At 39.8% G+C, this 23517-nt stretch overlaps 1 protein-coding gene across 7 annotated transcripts in view; it reads left to right on the top strand.

Annotated features, from left to right (window-relative positions):
- The window catches only part of SLC16A7 (solute carrier family 16 member 7), a 143927-nt gene that overhangs the window by 58487 nt on the left and 61923 nt on the right, over nucleotides 1–23517 (top strand). For 6 of the 7 annotated variants that reach the window (XM_031462343.2, XM_031462342.2, XM_031462345.2 and 3 more), the window contains one exon: nucleotides 22265–22396. The gene's annotated coding sequence lies outside the window, so the exon portion shown is untranslated. Of the gene's footprint in view, nucleotides 1–4961; nucleotides 5114–22264; nucleotides 22397–23517 lie in introns of all 7 variants that reach the window. The other variant, XM_031462346.2, reaches the window with a different exon arrangement.

Genomic DNA, 23517 nt, shown 5'->3' with positions numbered 1-23517 from the left:
ACTTTAGTTCAGTTGCAGTTTGGGATCTAGTCAGCTATCTGAACCAAAGCTCTAATAAAGCTGTGGAATTCTGCACCACAAAGCATAAAAGAGTTGACTCTGACTTGGGATATTTTGTAAGCAGGAAGTTTCTATTTCTATTACCTCCATCATTAAATGACTTTAAAGGATCTTATAAAATTCAGGAAGTTTGAGCAGTGTAATTTTCACTATGTAGTCCTCCCATGTAAAGTGAAGCTAATGTGTTGGATAGGATTTTTAGGATTTTGTATCTGAGTGTAGAAGAATAACTACCAAAAATAATGAGTTCGTGCTGGAATAATTAACACTGAGCTTTTTTTCTGACAGTGATTGGTAAATAGATTCAATGGTTTCCTGAGGCTAGTTCTGGAATATACTTGTAAGACCATGTCATCAACATGGTATAAATACTGAAGGTGAGTCCCATGATATTGAACAAAATTAAACCTAACCCAGTAAGGAGATACACTTTTACTTATAGACTTATAGACTAGACAAGATGTCAGTGAATATGGGTTTTTTTTTTTTTTTTTGGTTCACTGGTGATCTTTATTAGTATATTTAATTTTTTAGCAAAAAAAATTTACGTTAACATTTAATGAACACATTTTCTTGTCTTCAATGTACACTAAAGTCATAGAAATAGTGAATTACTATCTCCTATAACCTAGGAAGACATCAGTAACAATGAAGAAAATATCACAATATCCATTTCTTACCCGTAACACTGAACTTAATACTGGAAACACTTTATAAAGATGCAACTATGTGTTTCATTCAGAGTGTCAGTTCTCCCAAGTGACTTCAGTTTCTCCTGGGCTTTGCTGTGGTAGCTTCTGTAGCATCATTGGTTGTCTCACAGAGAGAGAGAGTCAGCTTTATCTGTTAGCTCTCGAAGTATGCCAGCATGTCTCTTACTGGGAACCTTTGCAGAATATTCTTGTTGGTACCATTTTTCTCATTTCCTTTCACTTGACAAAATCACCTCATCATTCAAGACTCAACTGAAATATATTTATGATCTCCTCAGGCTGGTTTAATTGTGCTTCCAAATACAAGAGCTGCTATCATTGACCAGTTTTTCTCAAGGAGAGTTGGATGAAAAAATTAAACTTTTGATGAGAAAATTAAATCTAATGCCGTAAGTCTTAGAATGGATTAAATTATCTCCTCTGCATTGAAATGAGCAATGTTTATGTAACGTCATTGAGAGAACTAAGAAAATGGTAACTCAAATCATTTTCTGTGTTCGATGGTTCAGATAACTCCAGTTGAGAAAAGCTGTCACATATTATTATAATTTCCCCCCTTTATTTGCTGTTATCTCTCAAAGAATTGAGAGCTGTGAAGCATGGACTGCATTTTGTTCCATCATGGTGCCCCTAATGCTAGCACACTGAAGCCTTCCTTTACGAGTTGTTGGACAGGTATTTGTGAAATGAGTGATAGAAAGAGAGAAGGTTCTTCTGAAGGCACTTTGATGGTGGAACTGTATAAAGTAACCAGGAATTCATATCACAGTGTCCAAGACGGGATCAGTGAGCCTAAGTCACATATAAACTAGTGTTAATATTTGAAGGGTCCAGTCGGGTGGCGAGAGTGGGTGTAATCTCTGGTTATAGGTCTGAGAGAGCCGTAGGACTGACCTGATCCTGAGCTGTCAGGTCATCTTACTCCTGAGTGAGCTAGTCTAGGTCAGCAGCGACAAAGATGTGAAAAGACCACATGTGTCATTATCCAGCGGGCTAGCTCGGGTTCCTTTCAGGGTGGTGATGACAAGGGTTCTGAGAACAGCAAGAGAAGAGAGGCTCAAATGCACAACTGGTCTTCAAGTAACTACGAGTTTCATACATATTTGCAATTGTGCCTTTAGCCACAGGGGTCACGGACTGTTTGTTTGTGTCCTCCCCCATTCATAGTTGAAGTCTTAACCCCCAAAGTAATGGTACTTGGAGATGGGGCCTTTGGGTCCTAATTATGAGGTTGTGGATCTTATCTGATGGAATTGCTTATAAGCAGAGACACCAAAGAGCTTGATCTCTCTGTACCCAAGAAAAGGCAGTGTAAGCTCACAGTGAGAAGACAGCTTTCAGCCAACCAAGAAAAAGACTTTCACTAGAACCCAAACATGTTGGAACCCTGATCTTGGATTTCCAGCCTCCGTAAGTGTGAGAAATTAATGTTCTGTTGTTTAAGGCACCCAATGGATGGTATTTTGTTATGGCAGCCTGCGTAACAACAAGTCACATATAAAGTAAATATAAAAAGGAACGATTTAAAGAAGTAGAGACTATTATAGGAGGAGAATAATTTGTGGCCAGTTTTGCAGTCTACCACAATTGAGACATAGTCTTTAGTTAAATATGATGCATGTAGGTGTCATAAATTAATGAATGATGCATCCTTGGCTATAAAATATTTTTTTAAAGCTAATCCTTTAGAAAAAAGTGACCTGGAGTCAGATATCCTGATATTCTTCGGTGCTTACACATCATGCACGTACTTACTAAGCGCGCTTTGGGACTATTATGTGCTTTACTGGTTTTGCAGGTTAGCTCGTATGTCCCAGCGGATATATACAGGAGCCCAAATGACAACTCAGGCTAAAGACTCGTTAAATCCACCTTCACATAATCTGTTGAAAATTTAAAATTTCTATTATTTCATTGCCGATTGACCTTCAGGCAAGTTGTCAAGAAATTTATGAGGGTAGCGGCATGAATACGTGTTCCCAAATGTCTGTTGAGTAAAAATATGACTCATGGTTTTCTTGCTCCTGAAATGATTAAGCCTCAGACCTGAAGTTGACAGCGGAGTCGTTGTACAGATTGATGTCTTCAATGACTAATATGTGACAGAGCTTGCTTCTGATTTATTATGCTGCTAGGTACAAACAATTTGCCTCATTTTTTAGCATTTTTATTATGCTCTTTGACTAATTGGATGGAAACATTCATTTACTTTTATATTGAGGGCATATGCATTTTGAATAAATCAATCATTTTAAATTAAACTTTTATTTTTAAAAAAGCATAATTTTAATGTGTTTTTTTTTTTAGTAAGCTGATATGGTCTTGCTCTTTTCTTTTTTGATGTCATGTAGCTCCTATTTTGTTTGTTCATTTCTAACAGTAAACCTAATAGTTATATAAAATGTATTTAGTAACTACTAGATTTTTATTCTCATTTACTATTCAAGCACAGCAAATGTACTTGAAAAACAATCATAGACAATTAGGTCAGTCTTTAGTAACTGAGCTTGTAATTCCTGGAAAACAGAAAATTAAGAAGTCACCTTTCTCTGACTCCTAAGGATACTTTGAATAATGTTTTAAATTTATTTTTTAGAGAATTAAAGTATGACTCATTAAAAAAGGAAACAATGCAGTAAGTGGAAATGGAGGAAGGAAAGACAGTGTACAATTCCTTTCTGTAGTATTTTTATCTACTAAGTAGGTAAAAGAACATTATTATTTATTATGTAGCTTTTATATCACATATATTTTTGATAAATACAGATTTTAAGTAATATTTACATAAATTAGAATATTTCCTAAAGCTGAAGTGACTCTCCTATAGTATATAGTTGGGTCATTTTTTTTTTTTTTTGTCACTGTATACCTTTTCATTAAGAATTTAATCCACTTACATTTAAAGAAATTATCCATAGGCGAGGCCTTACTAATGCTATCTTGTTAATTGGTATTTTACTAATTTATATCTCTTTTATTCCTTTTTTTCTCTCTTGCTGCCTTCTTTTATGAACTGATGTTCTTTAATAGTATACCTTACTTAAATTCTCTTTATCTTCTGTGTCTCTTCTGTAGGTTTTTGCTTTGTGCTTACCATGGTCTGTTTTATACTGACAACAACTGAACTCTGGTTGCATGCAAAACCCTTTCCTCCCCCTGCCCCACATTTTATATTTTTGATGTCACAATTTACCTCTTTTTATAAACACACAATAGTAGTGTTTTTAATGTATCTGCCCTCCTGTCTGTCTCCGTGGCTACTGCTTTATGATGGCTTTTCTAGAAATTCTACTGCAGTAGAATTTAACTACTTTGTCAATATATCCTCTGTCTCACTTCAGCCATAGTCTCTGATCTACCTCTAGGATTATTTCTCAAAATGCAAACTAACTAAATCCTTTTCTTGTCCTAGAGGAGAACATAAGTTCCAGAACTTTAAGATGAATAGCTCATGTGCCCTTTTACCCTAATTTCTTTTCAACTACATCATGGTTTCATGCTGCCTCTCATTTGTAGGTTATAAGAACTAGTACTTTTTGGTCATCTGTTACCACCCTCAGTCTTACCACATCCCAGTCCATCCCAGGAGTGGCTCCCGTTCATCTTTCAAGATTCAGCTCAGCCAAGTCAGTGTGTCTTCAACCCTTCCTGAGACTGTTTCTTGACTGTCACCATTTATTCCAGATTTTCCTCCTCTTAACCTCGTAGAAATCTGAATTTATCCATCTAATGATGGTTATAAAACTATGCTGTAACCATCTACTTCAAAATTTACCCCCTAGGTTGAATTATTTCATAGGTCTGGGACAATGTGTTTTGTCTTAGTCGTCTTTATATTTCCAGTGTCTGGCCCCATCTTTGGCATAAAATGAGATACCCAGTAGATGTTAAGTGAGTCACTAAATGAACAAACGCCGGAAACAAGAATAACAATGTTCTACCTTGATTTAATCATCAGAGCAAAATTAGAATGAAGCGTGGTAAGGCTTACCTCTAGGAATAAGAACTCGGAATAGAAACTCATTTCCACTTTAATTATCATCTCAGAGAGAGGCAGGATCTGTAATTGAAGACCAGTACAGGTAATACTACATAAGCACTGGAGCTTACTCGTTTTTATCACTTTTACTATTTCTGTGTGTTTTCCACAGTGATCATTAGTAACCACCTTTCTTTCTTACTTTAAAGGCATTGAGGAAAGGCAGGTTTAGGGAGACTGTCCTACTTTGAGGTCCAGACTGTAAGAGCAGAATTTTTACAAAGGACAGAGAGGCAATGGACAAGACTGGAAACCAAGCTGAGTCCCTGGGACCCAGAGCCAAGGAAGAATGAAGCAGAGGGTAAGTGAGTTTGTCGTGAGAGCTTTCAGGAGCCGTGGAGCTGAGCGAGCGTTGCAGAGCACGGGGGACATTTTCCAATATAGTGTTTTCCACATAATAGTTAACCAGAGTTGAAAAACAATCCTGAATTTTATAGGAATTTAGTCATATCTTTCTTAGACTGAGATTGAATTGTCTTGCTCGCTGTAGTTTTTGGATTGAGGAGAAGGCAGGGAGCAGAGGCGGAGGTTCTTCAGCTTGCACTCCTAGAAGTGAATAAAACAAGAATTCCTTCACATTGGGCTCCTATATCTGCAAACCCTTTTTGTGTTTCCTCCTACCCCAGGGTGAGGTTACTCCTAACCTAGAATAATTCCCTCTTTATTTTTTTATACAGGGCATCAGTCTGTAATTATCTTGTTGATAACATTTTTTTCTAACCAAATTCTCTGTTGTGATAATCTCTGTGTTCACCAGGAGATGCGTACAAATTAGAGCAAGGTGTAAGCATGGTGAGGGGTGAAGAGGGGTGCAGAGTCGTTCTTACTTTGCAGCCCCTTTTAAGGTCAGGTGTGACTGAGCATAACATTGCAGATAGCGACTGAACTTACAGCCTTTCTTAGTCTCTTGTATTTGGATGGGGAGTTCTCTGTTATTTGCTCCTTTGAGAAGGTCAGCTGTGGGAATAACTGGTCATTTCTTCTTCGGTCCTTGAGGAACATGGCTTAGTCAGGCTGAACTCCTCCCAGGATAGGGTTAGGTTGAAAGAACTAATTACTTCCATCACGTAGAGGAGCCAGTTAGAGCCTGTGACTCCGGGAATCCCTTAACACTGCTTTACTCCCCAAGGTCCTGGTGATAAATTTTATGTGTTTGACCCTAACCCAGTTGGGTGAAATTAATCCTAGAAATTCCAAAAAGTTTGACAGGAACTCAGCTGGCCTTTATAAAAGTGTTTTGTGAGACCAGAATTTTTTTTTTTTTACTTAGTTTTATTTAGTCCTTTGTGAATCCCGTACCCTATTTACTGGAATAAATTCTACCTTTTGAACTGAATTCATTGAATAGATCTAAACTTTATCATTCTCTCCAGATAATGATTCTAGCACCAATGTCTATTTCAGGATTGCATAAGTAGCAAATGACATGTTTGGATTATTATATTATTTTTGAGGGCTATTTAATAGAATGCATATGAATTTCTCCCTTCTGAGGGCTAGAAGAAGTGAATTATTATTTTTTAAATGGTGTGAATTTTTGCATATCCTGGAATGAAGTTCTTCACTCAGCTGAGGCTACTGTGGAAGGCACGATAAAGAATGTAAATATGATTTATTCATGCTTTATGGTCTCAAGATACAGTCTCTGATGGGAGGGAGGCATGAATAATTTCAAAAACAAACTAGAGTATGATATAACCAAATAGCCTAATTTGAGAATTTAGAGAAGGGGGATTTTCCTTTCTCAGAAATAATTTCATAGCCAAGACATGAAAACACCCTAAATGTCCATTAACAGATGACTGGATAAAGAAGCTATGGTACATTTATATAATGGAATACTATTCAGCCATAAAACCCGACAACATAATGCCATTTGCAGCGACATGGATGCTCCTGGAGAATGTCATTCTAAGTGAAGTAAGCCAGAAAGAGAAAGAAAAATACCATATGAGATCACTCATATGTGGAATCTAAAAATATATATATATAAATATAAAACAGAAACAGATACATAGACATAGAATACAAACTTGTGGTTGCCAAGGGGGCAGGGGGTGGGAAGGGACAGACTGGGACTTCAAAATGCAGAACAGATAAACAAGAGTATACTGTATAGCACAGGGAAATATATACAAGATCTTGTGGTAGCTCACAGGGGGAAAAAATGTGACAATGAATATATGTATGTTCATGTATAACTGAAAAATTGTGCTCTACACTGGAATTGGAAACAACATTGTAAAATGACTGTAACTCGTTAAAAAATAATTTTGTGATTTTATTTTAAAAGGTGTTTATTTGTGTGGAAGGATGGGTGTGATTTCATCACATGACAGTGCGATAGGATTAGGTAAATGGAGAGAAGGGGGATTTCTTGGAGAAAAAGCTTTCTGCGCTAAAACAAGTCTAGGAGTTCTGCATTCTGTAACTAAAGCAAATGGAAATGCCCATTAACATAGGGAAGACGTCGAGAAATTGTGAAGTAAGTGCACCATTCAGTAAAGAATTTCTCAGGTCTACCAGATCATTTCCCTGCAATGCCTATAAGCACCCCGTGAGGCAGGTGTTTCCTGGTACAGTGGGATTTAAATCTGCCATTTAAAACAGACTGGTAAAAATGGGCGAGAAAAATTTGATGTAGTCTCATTTTGTAACGTCTCGGAGTCAAGGCTTTGGTGTTCCATTGAAATCTCTGAGTGACGGAGTAACCCGATGGAGTGATGGAGTCCTTTTGGTAGACTGATTCTGAAGAGAGGCTGGATGTGCAGAGAGGTGTGGGAGGCGAGGAAGAGAGACTGAGGATGAGACAGTTGTTTAGGGGACTGTGTGAGAGGAGCATGTGAACCGCAGTGGTCAAAAAGAGAGATGGAACAAAAGACATATTTAAGAGCTATTAAAGAGAAGATGACTTTAAAAAAGGGGGGGAGAGGAAGAACTCAATCTTTCGGCCTCAGGGCCAACTATCATTACGATTAACAGACTTGAGGGAATTTAACGTTTCAGTGAGGCATCCTTTTGAAAATGTCCAGGAAGCAGGCAGAAAAGAATTGTAACTTAGGAAAAGGAATAGCACCAAGGGTGGAGAACTGGGAGACACCAAGTATAAATGCAGTAGCTGGATTTATAAAGGTGGAAAATATTGTGGAGAGTTTGTAAAGAGAGAGGAGAGCCAACAATAAAACCTTTAGGAGAGCTCACGTAGGTTGGACCTGAAGGCAGAAACTAGCCGTGGCAGGAGCTACAGTGATACAGTGGCACAGAAGCCAAAGCCTCAGTTGAATATCGCTAATACCATGGAAAACTTGAATGAGACAAGGCCCAGTGGCTTTGGAAGCCAGGAAGTCAGCTCATCTTCAAGAGAACATTTATTCAGTGAAACTTGCAAGAGAAAGAGCTGAAGGAAGGAATGAGGAGTAGGTGGTGAGAAAGAAGAGGTTACGAGGAAAGGTGGCCTCTTGTGAAGTTTCGAAGTGAAGATGAGAAAAATCCAGCGACAACACAAGACAAAAAGAGGATCTACAGAGGGTTATGCTTTCCCACTATTTTTAGGCTTGAGGAGATAAACACATTTTGTGGGCTAAAGAAAAGACTGATACATTGAAAGTAAAGTGTGAAAATGATTGGAGCCAGATCGCTGAGGCAGGCAAGAGAAACTTCATCATCATCAGTGATGACAAGTAAACGGACAGCCTGAGAAAACGAGAGATGCCTTTTTCTCTAGGACGGAACAGGAAGGAGTGGTGTGTTTGAGATGGCGGGGAAAGACAGGAGTCCCCCGTCCTGCTGTTCCCGCGTCTGGAGTGTTGTCATTCCCAGGAGCAGGGCAGAAGGGTTGACAGCCTGTGGCTCCTACTCAGCCTCCTGTCCTGCTGTCCGCCGGGCTGGGAGGCAGGGGTCGGGCAAACAAAAGGTCAGAGAAAGCATCGCACTGTCTTGTGCGGCACGGACTGTAAAGGCAGCCTAAGGGCCAGGGAGTGAGCTTGACATCCAGACGGCGGCAGAGTGAGAACAAAGCTGAGTGATCGCCTGGAACAGACCTGGCCCCAGGCAGCAGGAGCGTCTCTGGTCGGGGAGGAGGGGTGGACGCTAGAATGTAAGGGGAAAGGGCGAGGTGGAAGCCAAATTAAACTAATAAAACTTCCCTGCCTGGTTGGCAGCCAGACCTGGAAGAGGGCAGCCAACAGGCCCTTGGGAGAGTGCTATGGGTTAGGGGGTGGACACAGTGTGCAAGGACGAAACCCAGGATTTCCTTCCTCCTACTTCGCTTTGGTGCAGGCGTGTCATCACTTCTCAGAGGACCGTGTCTGCTTGTTTGTGTGTTTTCGGGGGATCTGCCGTCTTCAGTCATACAGTAAGGGCAGGGGAAAGGGAAGTTTTTCTTTTCTCTGCATTCGGGCTGAGGCTTCTCTCTGGTGACCTTCTCGAAGTGACACGCAGGATTGAACCAATTGATTTCTTTCCAGCAGCTCCTGCAGCTCTCACCCGGGTTCTGTTTAACGTCGGGTTGGTTTTTGTTCCAGTCAGCACCAACTTCATTATCCGTGTTCAGTGAATGTCACGTAACGAGAACTTCCGATTCTAAATGCAAGGGCTTGAAATTGCGAGCTCCACGGGGCTTTCCAAGGAGGCTTCCTTCCTTTGAGAGGATCTTCATGGTGAACCTTGGGGGTGTCATAAAACGTGAGGAAAATGATCGCTTTTGGCTCTGCCCTCCTGTTTCAGCTGGGTTTTATTGATCTTTTGTAAGAAATGACTGCAGTTAACATTCCCACTGTTGTCAGTGTCATAAACTTTATAGGTAAGTTTGACAGGAGGCATAGATACCTTTTACAATGTTTGTACACCGTCAGCTCATACATTATTAATGATATCTTTAGTGACTATTTAAATTCTATTGAACATGATATTTTTATCAACCAATATATGATTGACATGATTTCCACCTTTTTTTTATTTAAGAGTATGAAATTTGGCAAATATCGGAGCTAAAACTATATAATGTATGAATTGAAAGTGAAAGACATCATTCTTTAAAACATTTTGAACATATAGTGTGTGAGGGGCTGTTTTCATTCTGTCTTTGAATAATATCTTCATTTGGTTTATTTGCAACATGGAACAAAATTGTCCCACTTCTAGGAGAACAGATTCTGTTAAAGGGCACAAAATATTTTTCAGCATTTTATCTTGATAAATGAAAAATTCTTCAGAACTAACCAGTTCCTCTGAGGATCTCACACAGTAACTTTTATGGAAAGTAAACTGTGATTTGGGAATTGAATAGAATTCTAAGCACACTTAAGGAACTAATGCTTGACTTCCAGGATCCTCTGTGTTTAATTAAGCACATGACCCTGTCTGCTTATGTAATACAGTTCCCTCAGATGACTCTTTCAAAAGACCTTTTCTCATTCAGCCCATAATTTTTAGAATCTTGGAAAACTTGTTCAAACAATGTCTATCTGTTAATTACTTATTTTTGAACAACAGTAGAATTTTCCCAGAGAAGTGAAGAAATTTGTATTTCACACGCTAAGAAAGTCTATAAAACAGAACGACACGTTCTAGTGCCATGGAATCAAAAATGAGCTGAGAGGGATTTCTGAGAACACAGCGCTGCTCTGTCTCTTCACAAATGAGGAAGCTAAGAGCCAGTGTGAATGTCACTTGCTCAAAGGGTCGCTAACACTTTAGTGGCATTTATTGTGATATATGTATTTACATTTTTCGCGGTGTTATGTCTCTGTACATGACGTAAAGCCAAGCCACAGGACCCTGGAGCTATTTTCATCACTGGGGCATTTCACACTTCCAACGGTCACGACCCTTTTCTATCCAGGCTAGTCACACATTTTATAGTATTATCTTTAGCAAAACTAGTTTTTTGATTATGTGGTTTTAGTAAGCGCAAGTAGTCATACTCAGTTCTGTGTGAGGCTCTAAATATGTGGAATTATAGAAAACTTGAGTTTATTAGACCGGGGACTGCACCATTATTCTTTTCTCCACCTCCACTTACACTGTTTTTCAAAGTGAAAGAATTTCCTGGTGTCTGACTTAAGCCTATAAGAGATTTTAAGAAAAGGTCTTAAGGCCACACTGTTGGTTTGCTCTTTTCCTTGCTCTAGTGACCTTTTGATTTAGTTTTGCCCTGAAGGAGTGTCTTCCCTTGAAAATGTCTTACCAAGCTACGGACAGGGCAGTAATGTATCTTTCACCCCCGTAAGTCCTGTGACACGTGGATTGTCCCTTCTCCCTATTCATTTCTGCTTGTAAACAGATCAAACCTATGATGCCTTCATGGTCCCTCCTAGCACTTCTGAAACAGAGCTAATGACAAGCAACCCACGCTACCAGCATTTTTCTCCATACCTCTCGTCCCAGAACCCCAACTGCATTGTGTTTATTTTCTGCCTGCCGCAATACCATAGGCAAAGTTTTACCAAGCAGTTTGCCACTGCCTAACAGAAGCTGTCATTTTTCTAACCTCTTCTTACAGGGTCCTCACCACCAGCTGTCCATCTGTAAAGCCAGTGCCACATATGTTAGGATTTTGTTTTACATACCCACTCTCAGATTTTTTTTCTTTTTTTTTTTTTAAATGGAGGTACTGGGGCTTGAACCCAGGAACTCATGTGTGCTAAGCACACACTCTACCACTGAGCTGTTGTCCACCCTCAGATTTTGTTGTTTTATCAAACAATTCCAGTATCTTAGGGCTGACAACAACAAATATTTATTTCTCGTTTATGCCACTTGAAGGCTACGATCAAGTTATCAGTCTGGGTGGCTCTGATGGGCTTGGCGACCTTCAAGCATTTTCTTATTTTCAGGGATTCAGACTAAAGGGGCAGGTTCTCAGATTGGGAGGTAAAGACACAGATACAGAGTCAAACGTGCAAACGCATTGTAAGCACACTCTTGGACGTGGACTATATAGGTCATTGGCTTATATTCCATTTTCAAAGTCCAGAGTCAGTGGGTATGGAATATACTTTGCCTGCAGAGAAGCATGGCAAGTGTGGGTAGGAGACAAATAATTATGAACAAAAAATAAAATTACCAGTTTTCATTCACTCGTAAGTATATAGAGGAAGAAGCAACTGATGAGTCGATTGGGTTCCTAAGAGCTCCCCAGCCTCCCCCTCTGAAGTGTCATTCCTGACCTCTGATGACGTTGTCCTAAATTCAGTGGATGGTTAACTGTCTGTGGGCTTCAGCTTTTGTTTCTTCGTCTTATTTTGGCAAAATTACCAAATTAGCAACTCGCCGAGTGTCTCCTGAAGTCTTAGGGGGAAACACGCAGCTGGAATGGATGGGAGGCAGAAAACCCAGGCGAGTGGCCACCAGCAAAGCAAGTACTAGAACGGATGAGCCACAGTAGGGGAAGAGGGTGGGTGGAGATAGGCACAGTTCAAGCCGTCCATGACTCAGAAGTAACGCGAAGGTCGTAGGAAGTGTATAGCCCAACTCTATAAAAGCCTGGTTCAAGAGTGAAATGTTGTAGGTAGACATAAAACAGGATAATTGACATGGTTGAATTTCAGTTGCATCATCTGCAGAATGGCTAGAAACAGAATTACGAGGAAATTCATATTAAAGTGTCAACTGACGTGTAACGGTAAATGTTATTTATGTAGGTAATTGGTAATCAGCCGATGTGGTTTATAGCTACATTTAAGTGTGGGGGCCATCTCTGGGTATAATCTTTACAGCTTCTACAAGAGCCTCATTATCTCACTTAGGCATAACTAAAAGCAAGATGGCATAAAACAAACAAAAAAAGGAACTTAAAAATAAAGGCAAGATCTCTAAATAAAATACAGCTTCCAATTTCACTATATTACCGTTCACATTTGAATCTGTTGTAGGCTAGTTAAAATTAAAATATATTTCATACCAGAAATAAAGACCAAAATTAGGATGAATATTTAAATGCATAATATTAACTTAAAGTATTTTATATATCAAGATATTGTAATAGTGTTACCCCACATTTGAGTAACCAAAGAAATATCCTCTTTCCTACCGTCCTCACCCTAGCACCACTGGCCTGTGTATTTTCTTTTTATGCATCACTTTTGTCACGTATTTTGAATTTTACAGTCATAAAGTTTTTTCCATGAACACTATACAGTAAATATTTCTCACGTTATTATGTAATTTCATAGCTGTTATTTAATGTAGTTTTGACAGTTTATCCAGCGGATGACTGTAATGCAGTCAGCCACTTCCCAGAGTCGGGCCTGTGGGCTGTCTTTAGTTTTCCCGCACAGTAGACATGGTTACGCAAGGGCGGTGAGGGACAGGGGTCATAGGATTATGAGCCCACAGCTGACAGAGTGATGTGTCATAGGTGGAACTACACGCTCGTCCAGGATTCTGCAAGAGCGATGGTTCATAAGTAGCTTCAGCCCCTGGTGGGCAGAGGAGTGAGTGGACCAGGGGAACTTACTGCCGTGAAGGGCAAGGCCACGTCAGGCCGTGCCTCTGGCCAGGTTGAGTCAGTCCCCTTGCTGTGCTACGGTTTCTCAGTCCTGCCCCCAGCAGTGCTGTATTTCACAGAAACTTCTAGGGGATTCTAGCGTATTTCTGAATCTCATCATTGGTATCGGGTGATCTTACGGATTTTTTTTTTTTTCTCATGTTCAGCTTTTTAAGAAGATCTTTTTAATAGGAAAGTGAGGAAGGTATTCTCTGACCCTTTAATCTTCTTAGAAACATCCAGGAGTTGTGGTTTTGTTTTTGTTTTTGTTTTTGTTTTTTAATTTCTCTTTTCTCGTGCCAGTTAATGAAAGTCCTTCTTTTCAAATGGAGGGAAGATAAAAGACCAGAAAATCTTTAAAGACTAAATGCAAAATGTGATGCCCCCAATCTCTGAGATATAATTCCATTTTCCTCCATGTTGACCAGAGAATGTCCCTAAATACAAGAGGTGAGAAAGGTAGTGTAAATGACTTTCCAAGTATGCTCCAAGAAATTCTAAGCATTTTAAGGGGAACCTCAGGGACTGTTTAGGGAAGGAGTCAGGGAGTGATACTAGGGAGAGACCAGGGTCTCTGTGACCCTGGGGGCTGGGATTCTGAGTAAGATTTTTGTTCCTGGGAAGTTTTCTGTGGCTTTAAAAACTGTGGGGATGTGGGGAGAACAGAATAAAAACACACTTATCTATTGTCATCTTTCATGGCTGTGGAGCCATAGAGATTTTTTCCTGAGTATGGCACTGGGAGAGAAGAAAAGACTACAAGCATACTAATAGGTTAAAAAAAAAAAAAAAAAAACATTTTTCTCTAAACATGAAAACATTTTTAAAATAATTTTGGGCTGACTACTGTTATCCAGACCAGAATAGACTGCATACTGTTAATGCTACTGGATGGTGATTCGACTAATAATTCTTATAGACCCTTACTGAATGCTTAATTAATCACCACATTTGGAGATAGTGACTGTTAAAATTCTCGTTTTACAGTGGAAGAATATGAGAAGTTAAATGATACATCTAGAACGTAGTGGAATATGGGTTTGAGTTCAGGGAGTTTTGACTTCAAGAAGAGTGTTTTTTTTTTTTTTCCTGTGCTGCCTAGCTGTATGTTAATTCAAAAGTGATGCAAATACTTATTTCCAAAACATTCATTTCTCTTTCACCTTTGTATCTTTGAGACTATTTATCGAACACCTACTGTGTTCTGAGAATAAAGTGAAATAAGATATAGATCCTGTTCTCAAGAACACAGAGAGTGTCAAGTAAATGTGATGTATATGATGTTACATGATATGCGTGTTATGGTAAAAGTGTGCACGGGACTTAGGATCGGAGAAAAGTCCGACCTCAAGGACAGGGGAGATGATGTCCTTATCCTTATGTGTCTTAAGTTATAGATGGGAGTCCATCAGATGGAGGAAGGTAGTGTGAGGAATGCTGCAGTTGGAGGAAACAGCAGGTGGGAATATGGAGTTGTGAAACCTCGGGATGGCTCAAGAACGAAAGTAGTTGATTGCATTTATTGCAACTAACACTTGCAGGTGTGCTAGAGGAAGAGCCTAGACCGGCAATTGTCAGACATCAGTGGGCATCAGAGTCACTGGGGGACTTGTTAAATTACAGTTTTCTGGGCCTCACTTCTGGAGCTTCAGTCCGTTCAGTCGGAGGCAGTGCCCCCAGAATTTACATTTCTAGCAAGGTGCCAGGTTATGCTTTTGCTGCTTAACCAGAGATCACACAGTGAGAACTACTGGATAAGATCCATAAACGGCGGTCAATTCCTTTGTGCCTCCGTTGATTAAAATTTAGCTAGCAGGAAAAAAATCATAGGGGAAAAAAAGATATGAAAATTTTATGTGTAATACAAATAGAAGTGCCTGTTATAACTTACAACCAAGTTAACATATAAAGGGATATATTTATATTTGCATGCTAAAATTTTATGTTTAGCCATTTTGTACAGTTTTTAATAGAAAGATATGATATACTCATTAGGTAAATTATACAGAACCAAGTTTCCAATGTCACCTGCTATTAACAGCTTTTCACGAATTGTTCTAGATAATTTGTATGCAAATACAAATAAATAGACCCAAGTCTCTGTGTGTATATACTTTAAAATAAATGGAATCACTTTTGTTTGATAGCTTACTGTTAACTGCATTTATTGCACTTTTAACAATATCCCACATCAGCGCATGTAGGTCTACCTCATTCTTTTTGTGGTTCTGTGGTCCTTTGTTATGAATGTGCAGCAATTTACCCGTTTTCCTAGTGACTTTCAGTTTGCCGTAGTTATAAATGATGCTATCCTGGACATCCTGTACGTGCTTCTTTGCAAAGCTGTATGAATATTTATGTAAGAAAAACATGTTTAGGTGAAACTGCTGGGTTCATCACTTTTATAAACAATGTCATCACTACTGCTGTATTAGTTTCTTAGGGCTGCCCTAACAAATTACTACAATTGGTAGCTTAAAACAGTGAGTAGACATTTATTCTCACACTTCTTGGAGGCTAAGCTCTCAGCAGGACGGTGCTCCTTAAAGATGCTCCAGAAAAGAGATTGCTCCATGTCTTTTCCAGCCACTGGTGGCCGTCAGCGTTCCTTGGCTTGTGGCTGCATCGCTTCCTGCTCTGCCTCATTTTCATATACACTGTCTCCTTTCTGTGTTTTCCATTCTGTCTCTAAACTCTCTTCTCATAGGAATGCATTGCATTTAAGGAACATACATTGCATTTAAGGACCACCTGAATAATCCAGGATAAGCTCCTCTCTCGAGGTCCTTAACTTAATCACATCTTTTGCCCTCTGTCAAGGCTGCTGTAACAAAATACCATAGACTTGGCGGGTTTCTGGAGGCTGGGAAATCCAAGATTAAGGTGCCAGCAAATTCATTTTCTGGGAGAACTAGCTTCCCGGTTCATCGATGGCAATCTTTTCATGTTGTCACATGGCAGAAGGGGCAAGGGAGAACTCTTAGGCTTTTTTCATAAAGACAATGATCCCATTCACGAGAGCTTCACCCTTATGACCTATCGCTGCCAAAGGCCCCACCCCCCAATATAATCACATTAGGGTTTAGGCATCAGCTTATGAATTTGGGGGACACAGACCTTTTCAGTCCATAGCATTCCACATCTAGCCTTCTAAAAGGCATGTCCTTCACTCATGCAAAATACATTTATTCCATCTCCATAGTCCCAAAGGTCTTAACTCCTTCCAGCATCAACTCAAATTTAAAGACCAAGGTGTCGTCTAAATATTTAAATCAGGTATGAGTGAGACTTCAGGTATGACTCACTCTGAGCTTTGAACCTGGGAAATCTCCCAAAGTGTAATTGTGAGACAGGCATGGGATAGACATTGCCATTCCAAATGGGAGAAATAGGAAAGTAGAAAGGGGTAATGGGTCCCAAGTAAGTTCAAAACCTAACCATAAACCTTAAGGATCAAGAATGATCTTCTTTTACTGGCTGGTCTGCTTTTGGACCCACTGGGGCTGTGGTCTTCCCTCTGCAGCTCCCACAGGTCAGAGTTCCCTGACCATGGCTGTCTGGGGTTTGGAATCGTAATCCAGCAATTCTTAAGGGCAGCCCGGCCCCCAGAACCCCGCCGGGAGCCACCCAAGTTGGGGCTGTCTGTAACAGCCGCACACCTGCAGCAGCTTGGTGCCTGGGCTCTGCCCTTGCAAGATGGGGTCATGCCCATAGCTCTCTGTGGGTGAGGCACCAAGCCTGCAGCTCTGCCAGCCACCGTTTGGGATCTAGGCAGAAGCAGCCGTATCCCCAGGGCTCTTGGACTCTGTACCCTGGCAGGGATGGTGGAAGAGTTCAGACATTGCCACGGCTTGCCCCCTGTGTCCCCCGGAGGGGTGGCCGTCATGGCAGCGTCCCGGCGCCCACTGGAGCCGCACCCGGGGCAGCCAAGGGGCAGAGTGCTGGCGGGCGCGAGCGGAGCCCACGTGAGGCAGCCCCAGGCAGCACCTGCCTTGGTCCCATAGGTCAGGCAGCCCCTCCCTTGGATTCACTCTGCCTCTGGAGCCCTTGCCCTCCGGGCCTGTGATGGGAAGGGCAGCCCTGAAGATTTCTGAGCCACCTTTGGAGTGATTCTTCCACTGCCTTCAGCAGTGGCCCCTGCTTCTGTCGGGACGGCGTTTTGTCCAAAACACTCAATGTTCTCTTCTGACCGTGTTTCCCGTTCTTTTCAGTGTGGGTGAGCTGAGAGTTCTCCAGGTCTCAAGTGATGATGCACGGTCCTGTCTTTGTCATTTCTCTCTTCTGACGTTTTACCCTAAGGAGTCAGGAGGCACCAAGGACACTCCTTCAACTTTGCTTAGAAGCAGTTTCAGCTAAATATCCACTTTCATCTGTCACAGTTCCACAGTAGAACTGGAAGATGGACACAGTTCAGCCAGGTTCTTTGCCGTTCATATCAAGGCTGTCCTTTCCCCCACTGTCCTGTAACACGCTCCTCGTCTCCGTCTGAGGCCTCATCAGAGTGGCCTTCACCCTCCACGTTTCTGTCGACATTCTGTTCAGGATTGCTTCGCTGCTCTCTAAGAAGGGTGAGGCCTTCTCTGCAGCTCTCCTCTTGTCTTTCTGGTCTCTCAGCAGAATCGCCCTTAAAGGTCCATTTATGAATATAGCCCTTTTCTAGGTGCTCTTCAAAACTTGTCTAACTTCTACCCAGTTCCCAGTTCCAAAGCCACTTCCACACTTTTAGATGTTTGTTATAAAACCCCCTGTTCCTGGAACTAATTTTTATCTTAGTTTGTTAGGGCTGCTGTAACATAGAACTAGGTGGCTTATAAATAATATGACATTTATTTTTCGTGGTTAATAGAGGCTGGGAGTCCAAGATCAAGGTGTTGGCAGACTCGGTGTCTGCTTGGGGCTCTCTCTGTGATTCGTAGACAGCCGTCTCTCACTGTCCCCAGATGGGGGGAGGGGGAGGGAGCTCTCTGGGATTCCACTTTCAAGGGCGCTATTCCCATTCACAAAGACTTTATGACCCTGATAACCTCCCAAAGGCCCCCACCTCACATTGGGATTAGGTATCAATGCATGAATTTGGGGGGAACATAAATGTTCAGTGTCGAGGATCATATCAGATATACTACAGATCCTGAGGATCAGGACATGGGCATGTCTTTTGGGGGCTACTGTTCAGCCCCCTACAACTGCCTTTGTGTAATTCTCAAAGTGCAGTACTGGAAGAGAGGGGAAATTATGGGACATGGGATATCCACTTCCAGGTCTTCAAAAATAATTATGTGCTGCTTCATATAATTTTTCCTAATTTGCTCATTACAAAAACATCTTCAGTTAGTTTGACCCTTGTTATCAATTAGTGTTCTCAGAGTCCTTTTAACTGTACCACAAGTTTACATCTGAAAATAGGTTTTGTGTCGCTGACTTTCTGTGGGCCACGCACCACCGATATCTCTCCCGTCTAGCTGTCAAAGCAAATCAGTCAGTAGGCTATAAAACGTGGCCCACTTTGAAGAGTAAAATAACCTCCCAGGATTAGATTCCAATTTTAATTCAATTACATGTTGGAAAAGAAAAGATTCGGTTCAGTTTAATTCCTGTTATAAAATTGGGTGAATTGTCCCCTAAATTTAAACATTGTACATTACTGTATCCTTGGTATAAGAAAGATGGAAGGGGGAGCAAAAAGACCAGTCCATTATTCTGTGAGGAACATATTAATTCCTGTAGGTGGAAACATAGTTCACCTTAAAGGTAGGAAGTGAAGACAACGCATGCTTTATCTGCAGCCTAGCTAGAAGAATTTATAGTGAAGTCTCCTAGCATCTGTTGATTTAATTTGGGGCTTAGTTTGCTAAATACATTATTTCTGGACTACTTTGAAACAAACTTCTGGATGGCGTAGACTGTTGCTAAGGGTTCGTAAAATTGATGCAGCCTGGGTGAGAGGAAGTTGAAGAATTATTATTCACAAAGTAAATAAAGGAACATTCTGATGTTCTGTACAACTGAGTGAGAAAGGGCCTTGAGTAGAACACTAGAGGCTGACCGTGGACCGTCACTAGTAGTTCCTTTGCTTCTCTGTCCTGTGTGTTCTTCTCCATGGATTAATCAACTGGTGTTGATTCCTAGAAGGGAGGGCACAGTTCTTGGGCTTCAGCACATCCTACCACATAAGTTTTTTAGAAACATTTGAAATAGCCAAGGGTTTTCAGCAGTCATTGTCACCTTTTTGTTAACGATGATGATATACTGTAGTCAGTGTACTCAAAAACATTGTAGAAAGGACATGTAAATAAGCTGGACTGTGAATTTTCTGAAGACTTTGAAGGATAATTGGCCTTTAGTATCCCACAGAACAAGTATTTGAATACTTGACAAGACAGACAAGAATTGAGATTTGGAAATTCACCATAGAAATATACTGTTGCAAATATACGATATATACAAATACACTCCTTCAGTGTATTTGTAAACAGAAAGAGCAGCCTCCAAGTTGGTGTGTTAAGGTGGAATCAGTAACAATGTGTCTTACAAAAAGATGCTAGTCAAGGGATCAGTGTGATCACTTACAGGACATTGCACGTTGGCAAAATTGCTTTGCACCTCTGATTCTTTGTGCTCTTACCTATAAGTGTGCTTTAAAATACCACTTCCTCTTAGTTCATGGGGTTATAATAACTAATGAAACCTTTAGAAACGGGTTGAAATCTCTAAAGCACTTTTTAATGCAGCCTGTTATAAGTAAAACCCGTCGTAGAACTTGTGCATATGTATTAATCGCTAAGACACCAAATTAGCTGATACCACACAGCCCAGCTTCCAACTGTAGTAATTAACACTGCTTTTGTGGGGGAAAATAATCTTTGAGCTTTATGCCCACCTCGACACAGTCTCCAAAATAGTCACTTTCCCAAATTAAAAGAGAAGCTTCCCATATTCTTAAGGATTGTTGTCTTCTGGTTTTTTCGTCACACCAATTCTAAAACAATAATTTTCATTTTTAAAACTAAAGACCAATAAATTCATTGTATGAGTACATTTGCATAAATATGTAGAAACTATGACAATTTAATAGATGTAGAGAAAGAGGTGTACAATAGAGCAGTATACTTACAGCTATCAAACAAAGAATTCCTGGATTATTGGCTAATTTGTTGAAAAAAGCCCTGGATGTGGGCTGGTCTTTCTGGAAGAAAATAGAGCAGTCATGTTAAAGCTCTGTGAAAAATTTGTAGAAAAGTTGGCCAGCCTTTACAATGTGGTCTTGTCAAGATCTCTTGTTCTGGCCTCTATGCTAACCTCCGTGAACCATCATGATAACTAAACATAGCTGATGGAGGTCAGAGCCCAGACGTCAGGAATGCCAGAGGCTTTCCTCGGGGGCTTTGCCCCGAACTCAGGGACACCCTCTCTGCCAGAGGAAACTGACAGAAAATGTGTTTCCTCCACCTAGAAGGGTTTTCTGCATTTGGATAAGCTGGTTACTTGTAGCTGGAGCTGCCATCCTTGAATTACTTGGCTTAAAAATGTCGCAGAGGCACCCAAGTCTCCTGGTAGGATCAGAGCAGATGTGAGCCCCTCCTCACTCCTGTTATCCTGGACGTAGGAGACCCGCTTAGTGTGGACTCTCCATTCATAGCCCAACTTAAAACTTTTCTTCCAGCCATATCCATTCCTCAGATTTTATCCATGACTTTCTAATTCTTCTGCGAATCTTTTTTTTTAATTGAAGTATAGTCAGTTACAATGTGTCAATTTCTGGTGTACAGCACAATGCCCCAGTCATGCATATATATATATACACACACACACACGTATTTGTTTTCATATTCTTTTTCATTAAAGATTATTGCAAGATAATTGAATATAGTTCTCTGTGCTATACAGAATAAAAATGTTTTAATCTATTTTTATATATAGTGGTTAACATTTGCAGATCTCCATCTCCCAAATTTATCCCTTCCCACCCCCTTTTCCCTGGTAACCACAAGATTGTTTACTATGTCTTTGAGTCTGTTTCTGTTTTGTAGATGAGTTCATTGATGTACTTTTTTTCCTTTCTTTCTTTTTTTTTTTTTTTAAACATGATCTTTATTCTAGTCCCTACCCTCAGTTTCTCACTGAACTTGGCAACTAGATCCCAGACGTTCCTCATCCTCTCACACAAACCTCATTTGGGTTGGTGGTTGCATTGCCTTCTGTCAACACTTTAGGATAGGTGGCCCTGAATGCAAGGCAAGCAACTGGTTATTTAATTGACAGAGTTGACTTTTTCCTAGCTTTAATCTAAGCAAAGGAAAGCGTAGCCCAAAGAAAATAAACTCTAAGTACTAGCGTCTATCTACTTAGCACCAGATTGAAGTTGAAATAAAAGTATAAAAGTATTTGATATGTTAAGGAGCTTTAGCACATTCATCTGTCACCCAGATCTGATTAAGACATTTGATTTCTAAATCATAAGATTTCTAAGATACTTTTTGTCTCATTTTCATGACTCTGTCTCACCGTAAGACATGTATATTCAAGATTGTATTTGTAATAATTCTTTTAAATTTTCTGTTTTTATTGTCAATGGATATTTTGTTTAACTGAATTTTAGGTCAAATTGTTTAAATGAGTATAGGGAATTATTTGAGTGACAGCTAATGAATGCCAGTACATTTCCTTCTCATAATGGTACGTATGTAATTTACTGTTACTTATTTTTTAAAAAGCCAAATCTTCATTTTATACTTTAAATTTTTTATTTTCCTGCACACGCTTCATCATTTTGTCGTACCTTACTAATCCCATCAGTGGATTGATAAAGAAATACATATGCACATGTATTTATGTATATGGACACAATTTTGTTAATTATTAAAACATGGTCACAATTTACTGGGGCGAATTAAAGCTAGTGACTCTAATGAAGCTGTGGCACTCAGTTGTACATGTTACCCTTGTTTTTCTTTTTTTTTTTTTTAGATAATCCAGCATCTGTTCTACCTCTCTTCCTTTGCATTGCCCTCAAATACCACACTTCAAGCAGTAGTGACGAGACTTTTCGATACCACGTGTAATCCAAAGAAATCTGTCCACGTGGGCATCTGCCAACAGGTAACATTTTACTTTTGATGCTGTTTTTCTTGACTATGCCCATAAATAAAAGGATCAAGACCCAACAGCCGTAAGTTGTATAAAATAATACAGAATTGTGCACAAGAAAATACCACGAGGCCAATGAGTGTGTGTGAATTGGGTCTTGACTATTGGTCAATTCAAGAGTTGTTAATAATGCATGGGTGACAATTTTGGAAGTGGAATTTTTCAAGGGTTCATTGGTTTTGGTCCACTTTGGAATGATTCAGCTAAGAGATCGTAAGATGTCCATTTAAGTGGAAGAAACAAACCAGGCTGGACACAAAGATGTGAAGAAGTTTACGAGTGGTGACTTGCAACCTGGAGGATGAATTATAATTAAAATCAAGTAAATATGTTGGAAAAAGAGAGTAAAAGATCATATCCTGAGATAAACTGGTGAACTATGAAAAAAATAACAATACAAGAAAAGGAAGTATCAAGAAAAAAAAAAAAAAACTCCCTTACATAATGCTTTTAAAAAGGTCCCTTCACTTTTCTGTGAGCGTAGGTTCCTGCCTGTTAAATGGAAATCCCAACATCAACCAAGCTCATTAGTAGATTTCAACATTTGTTGTTATACTGATTTTAAAATAATGGATTTAAGCTTATTTAAAATGTTAGTTATAATTTTTGAACTGACCGAAAAGAATCACCCAGTTGTGATTTCTGTGTTTACTATAGAATATAGATGTGAGAAAAGCTGCAGTAGTTTAAAATGATGAATTAATAATGTCCCCCATCTTACACAAGACACAAAAATCAACTTAAAATGAATTGAAGACTTGAATGTAAGACCTGAAACCATAAAACTCCTGGAAGAAAACATAGAAGGCAAGCTCCTTACATCGATCTTGGCAGTGATTTTTTGGATTTGGTATCAAAAAGCAAAGGCAACAAAAGCAAAAATAAACAAGTGAGACCACATCAAACAAGAAAGTTTCTGTACAGCAAAGAAAAGTGTAACAAAATGAAAAGGCAACCCTATGAAATGGGAGAAAACACTTGTAAAGCATATATCCAGACAGAGGTTAATATCCAAAATATGCAAGGAACTCATACAACTTAATTGCAGAAAAACCAAATACCCTAATTTTAAC

This window comes from Camelus dromedarius, chromosome 11 (genome assembly GCF_036321535.1).
Source record: "Camelus dromedarius isolate mCamDro1 chromosome 11, mCamDro1.pat, whole genome shotgun sequence".
Lineage (NCBI taxonomy): Eukaryota > Metazoa > Chordata > Mammalia > Artiodactyla > Camelidae > Camelus > Camelus dromedarius.
This window is presented reverse-complemented; position numbering and strand designations above follow the sequence as displayed.